Source organism: Camelus dromedarius, chromosome 23 (genome assembly GCF_036321535.1).
Source record: "Camelus dromedarius isolate mCamDro1 chromosome 23, mCamDro1.pat, whole genome shotgun sequence".
Classification (NCBI taxonomy): domain Eukaryota; kingdom Metazoa; phylum Chordata; class Mammalia; order Artiodactyla; family Camelidae; genus Camelus; species Camelus dromedarius.
In genome coordinates this window covers 1,326,569-1,332,594 of record NC_087458.1, presented here as the reverse complement: position 1 = coordinate 1,332,594, position 6,026 = coordinate 1,326,569, and the positions used below count along the sequence as shown (strand labels likewise).

Sequence of the window (6,026 nt, the reverse complement as noted above, 5' to 3'; positions counted from 1 at the left end):
TTGCAGTCCCTGGAGCATAAGGCAATCTCTGACTCAGTGTCCAGCCTTGACATTTCTATGATCATATCTTACTTTTTACACACACACACACACACACACACACACACACCCCATGTATAAAATTCTGGACACTCTTTTGAGCACCTCTCAGGCTATGACTGGGAATATTTCCGTCACCCAGGAGGTTCCCCCGTGCCCAGCCCCAGTAAACACCCCCACCCCAGAAGTGCCCACCCTTTTGACTCCTACCAGCACAGGCTAGTTTTATCCGTTCTGTCTGCCATATAATATGCCTCATGGGGTGCGTGCCCTCGTGGGCTGCCTTCTTTCCGCGCCATGGTAACAAGGCTCACCCGCGTGGTTGTGTGTGGCAGTGGCTTGTGCCTTCTCACTGCAGCGTACGGATGAACCACGGCTCCTCGTGCTCCTGCTGGTGGCGGCTCGGGTTGTCTGCTGTTCTCGACGGCTCAGGGTCACGTTGCTGGGAGCGTCCTTGCACCCGCCTTCTGGAAGAACACATCCCTCGTTTTGACTGGGGGTATACTCAGAAAAGGACTTGCTGGTCCCAGGCTGTCGCTCCTTAGCTTTGTCCTGCCAGACAGTACCCCGGCGAGACAGAGCTCCTGTTCCTCCCCTTCTCACTCTTCTCAGAAAAGCTGCATTTGCACTCACTTCACCCTCCTTCTCTCCTGACGTGTGGAGAGCACCAGAGCACAGTAGGTGTTCAGCTACTGCAGTTCATTTTTGGGGAATGAATACTGATTGAACCCCCCTTATCATCACACCACCATCACCCTGTCACTGCCAGCACCCACATCACCGTAACAGGTGACTTTCGAGCACCACCCAGTAGGTTCTTGATTTCCTCTAATCTCCATGAAGCCCTGAAAGGCTGGCCTCTCCTGGCCCACCTTGCAGGTGTGGAGCCGAGGCTCAGCAGAGCTAAGCCCTCTTCCCTGCACTTCCTGCGTGGAGCTGGGATGCAGGTCTGCTCGAGGCCGTGCGCTGTCCCTCTGCTGTCCCGAAACCCCCGCCTCTGGAAGCCCTGCAACCCATTTCCCAGATGGCTCTCGGCGCTCGTCTGTTTCGGGGGAAGGTTTCCAGGGGCCAGTGCATTTCTAGACGGCTCGACTTCCCCCGAGATGTCTCCAGGGGCTATGGTCTGTTTATAAACGGTCCCTGGGCCTTTTCCTTTACTGGCCTTTATTGACAAATAAATGGCTGACTCACAGGAATAAAAATATACTTCTGGTTTAGAGTTGTGTAGAGTTATTAAAAGTTTGTTGTGTCTACTCAGATGGTACAGCCACTGCCTGAGGACAAGGCAGCTGATTTGACTGTGGGACAAGCACAGATAGACGTTCCCCCTCCTGACTCAGTCGCTGCCATATGTTGTAGGTCATGGTCAAGTTTCCAGGAGTCAGTCCCCTCTGGGATTTGGGCAGAGCACCGGGTCTGGAGCCAGGGACCTGGGCTGGTGCCACAGCTCTGTCATTTCCCAGCTGTGTGACCCTGGCCGAGTCACCTCCTCAAGCCTTTCCCCCAATGCAGGCAGAAAGTAGGAATCATAAAGCTGGCCTTCAGGGCTGATAGGAGTGAGCAAACACAGTTTCAAACGAGCTGCCAGAGTGACCCTTACAGCTAAGAAGGGCTGAGTCAGAGAAGGAGCTGGGACCAGAGAAAGCCAAGCGTATGACACAGGTTCTCCCCATCCTGTGCCCTTGGCAGGCATAGCTAATCGATCACAGTGTTCGTCCCACTAAGCTGGCAATAGACTCTCAGGGCACGTTCTCCATGGAATCCCTCCCAGGGTGTGGCCCTGGGCAGCCACCACCAATTGATCAGAGCGGGCAGGGGAGGTGAAGCCATTTGCCCCTCTTACTGAAGATCGTGTCTCCCACAGTATGGGCCACACGCTACTGGTTTAGGTGGGACAGCAGGCTTGATGGCAAATGCATCTGCGTTAAAAATGCAGAAAGTGATGTTCTTTCGCTCCTGGTTGAAGACTTCATCGTGGGACAGGGAAACCTCTCTGACAGGCCTGCTCTGCCTTGCCTCCCCTCTCTCATCACTTGCTGATCTCCGTTTTTAACAGAGAGAAGCCTCAGCCCAGAGCTTCCAGGCAGCTGGAGCGTCTGCTTAGCCGCGAAGACGCATTGTCTTGTTTCCAAGGCATTTATTTCCAGGGCTGCCCTCTGTTGACGGCCCCCACTTGGGTTCTCCTTTTGCAGAGACACGAGGTTTCTGATAAAGCGAGTTTTGTTAGCTGAAACCGAGCTAGAGCAGGACGCGGCGGACAAGGGTGCCAGGTGCTTGGCTCTGTCAGAGCCCGTGCGGACGGCTGGCAGCGGTGCAGGCTGTGGCTGGACTGCCGCTGGGCAAACGTGTGTCTCAGAAATTCGGGACACTTGGTCCCAAGCTCTGGGGATCCATGGGAAGGCTTGAGCCGGGCAGGCAGGCTGGAGCGGGCTCTGGTCAGGCTCCGTGGCAGCCAGATGGGAGCAAGGGGTGGCTCTCGGGGGCACCAGGGCGGCGTGGATGCAGGTGGGGGTGGGAATAATAATGGGCTTTGTTATGGGTGGGTCTGGGGTGAGGGAGATGGGGGAGTCCAGGTGTCACCTAGGATTTGTGCCTTGGTGATGAGGTACCGGGACATGCCACCACCAGCGTGTTCCTGGGGGCAGGGAGAAAGCACTGATGTGATGTCTCCTGCTGTGGTTTGCCTGTTTCCAGACCTCAAACTTTATTTTTAAACATTTAAAATTTAAATAACATAAAATTGATCATCGTAACCGTTTTCAAAGTGTACAGTTCAGTGGCGGTAAGCATGTCCACGCCGTTGGGCCACCGCCACTGCCAGCTGGCCTCCAGACTGAAACTCTGTCCCCGGTCAACACCAGCTCCCGCCGTTCCCTCCCTAGCCCTGGCACTCACCACGCTGCTTTCTGCCTTATGATTTTGAATGCTCTAGGGATCTTGTACCAGTGGAATCACAGAGAATTTGTCTTTCTGTGACTGGCTTACCTCATTCAGTGTAACGTCCACAAGACTCATCTGCGTTGTAGCAGGTGTCAAAATTTCCCTCCTTTCTAAAGCTGAATAATATTCCGTTGTGTGGATGGACCACATTTTGTTTATCCATTCATCGGTCGTTGGACACATGGGTTGCTTCCACCTTGAGCAACTCCGCTGTGAACAGGGGTGTACAAATATCTCTTTGAGCCCCTGCTCTCTCCTTTGGTATTTACCCCGTGGTGGGATTGCTGGCTCACGTGACCAGACTTCAATCTTTCAACCCTGCAGGAGCGAATCGCTAATGGCGAGATTCAGGGGTAAGTGATGGGCCTGTGGCAGCAGATATTACAGGGAGGAAAGAAACTTCCCAACATGCTTTCAATCACAGGACACATTTCTAAGCTCAGGCTCCCCAGAAACAGAGCCTGAGACAAGGATCAGGGACGAGGAGCTTACCTGGGAGGTGATCCCAGGAAACACAGGCGGGGGGTGGGGGCGGGAAGTGGGGCATGGAAGGGGCAAGGCCGATAGACAGGCCCTAACCAGGAGGTGACTTGTGAGGGCACCGGACACCTTGGGAGATCACAGAACATGCCTCAGAGTTGTCCTTCCTCCATCCATACTTGTGGGGCAAGGACGCTGGCTTATTCACCCCCCATTCTGGTTCATGGTTGGTTGGGGGCTGCTTCTGGGGGTGGGGGTGGCACTTCCCAGCATAAACGAAGTCTGAGTGTCTGTGGCCAGGAAGTCCCTCGGGTAGGGCTTGGGAACTTGCCATGGGAAGCTGTTGGGCGCTAAGGCAGGATGGCAGTGTGAGGGCAGGGCACTGGCAGCCTCTGCTGCAGTAGAGGTGGCCACCCGCCCTGCCAGATAGCTGCTCAACCCCAGAGGCTGGAGAAAGAGCCATGCTTAGTTCAAAACTCACCCATGGTCAACTGCCCTTTTGCCATGAACTTCTGCGTTGCTTCAATTCTGTCTCAGGGGGCTGGCATCTGATGACTGCAGAGAGAAGCAGGAGTTACTGTGTAAGTCAGATAGTAAATACTGAAGACTATCAGGCAGCAATGACGAAGCGCCGACCAAGGGACGCCCTGTGCTCAGGCCTTTCCCACCCAGCGCACTTCTCCTGAACTGCTGAGCCTCCTCCGAGCCCTGCAGGCTGCACCCCCCGGGTCTGAGTGGGCACACGTGAGCATGCCTCTCCGCCTGCCAGCCCTGGTCCCACCTCCCTCAGTTTACAGCAGGAGTGGAGGCCAGAGCCCATGGCTTAGCTGGGGCTATGGTGAGCCCTCCGGAAGCAGAGCCCCATCATGAACCCAGGCCTCCTGTCTCCCAGGCCCTGAGCGCTTTCTCTGAGGCCCCGGGCAGTGGGACGACCATGGTTGTCTCTGCCTCTCACTGTCTCCTGTGCCCGGACACCAGAGTTAGGCTCACCGCCAGGCTGTGCTTGGGGGATGGGCTTTGGCAACTGTGGTGAGACAGTATTTAACATTTTGGAGACAGAAATGGCCATCTGAAAAGGCTAAAATGATATGTTTTGGCCCCGTCTCTAACCTTTGGAACGATGCCCAGCTTCCGACAGTCTCTGAAGCTGTTTTGGGGGAGGAAACCTTACGCTGAGGAAAAGCACATTGCTTTCCCTCAAGGTTCCCCTGAAGCTTTCATTTCAGGGGCCGCAGATGCTGTGTCCCGCCATGTTCCTCACTGCCTCCAAGAGGGGCATCCCCGGGCCCCCAGGTGGACGGAGCCTGGACGTCCTTTCCAGGAAGGTGCAGAGAGGAAAAAGTCCTCTGAGAAACAATGGCTGCCACCTCCAGAACACTCATGGTTCTTCCCAGGAAAACACACTCCCACAGTGGTTTGTAAAAACGACCCAGTCAAGTCCTTTTATCAAGGACGGATTTCTCCCCAGCGACCAACTCGCAGAAAACAGGCGTGTTCCGTGATCTGCAGAACACACCCTGGCCCGCGTCACTGGGCTCTTGTGGACCGTGTCCCCACGCAGCCCACTCAAGATCCTGCTTAGAATCTCTGGATCTGGATCAGATGCAAAATGCGGTTTAACCTGGGAATAATAATAACAACAACTACAAGAACCTAGCACCACACTCTTCAAAACACGGTTGGTTGAATCCATTGAAAAAACTGTGCTGATGGGTTACTTACAGTAATGACTGACTGGTTTTTCTTTTCCTGTTCTTTTGAAGGTCAGTGGGGTTTTTGTTTCTCAGTTTGTGTGGTATTTTAAATGACTTGAAATTGTCTCCCAGATTAGTGTTGTATTTGACGCGAAAGTATTCATTTTTGATTTGAATGACTGCTCGATGAGTCAGGTCAGTGGGGGCGAGTAAGGCTTGGCTTTGCTGGGCCCCCGGCAAGCCCTGAGTCACCCTCTGCCTCTGGGCTTCGGTTTCCCCGCTTGGAACACGATGATTTGGAAAGAGTCATTCTTCTAGAGCTGTTATTTACTAAGAAGAACATTAATGTCAAAAGGGGCAGAGGCTTATGCTATGATTGCCGAGAACAGCGTTGTCCAGAAGAACTTTCTGTGACAATGGGAGTGTTCTGTAGCATAACGTGTGTGTGACTCCCGTACGGTGGCCGCCGGGCACTTGTAATGTGGTGAGAGCAACTGAGGAAGCACGTTTTAAATTTGCTTTAGTTGTAGTTCATTTCAGTTTAGGTAGCTATGCCACTCGTGACTATGGCTCCGAGCCAAGCAGGCTTGGGGGAAAGTCTGCAAACCGGTCAACGTGACAGGTGGTTCCCCACAGACCTCCGTTTTCTCCTCAGAAAAAGAGAAGTCCGGACAGATTAGAGCTTCTTAAAATTTTCTACCCAGGTTCACAGTTAGGAAAACTGAAGCAACACTAGGTATTTCAAAGGGAAGGGCCTGGATGAACAGAAGGAGGTGTTTATCAGTCCTTCAGAGAGCCTGGAGGAGGGATGTCAGGAGGGGTTGCATCCAGCTTTCAGGTTTGTCACTGTGAGTGGAATTCCAGGACTCGACA

At 53.7% G+C, this 6,026-nt stretch overlaps 1 long non-coding RNA gene across 1 annotated transcript; it reads right to left on the bottom strand.

The window, feature by feature from the left end:
• Nucleotides 1–377: 377 nt before the first annotated feature.
• Nucleotides 378–4,012, bottom strand: LOC135318925 (uncharacterized). The gene is made up of 3 exons (XR_010377389.1): nucleotides 3,941–4,012; nucleotides 3,025–3,189; nucleotides 378–506 (listed from the first exon to the last, which is right to left on the bottom strand). It is a non-coding gene; the product is annotated as an uncharacterized LOC135318925 (long non-coding RNA).
• Between the last annotated feature and the right edge of the window lie 2,014 nt (nucleotides 4,013–6,026).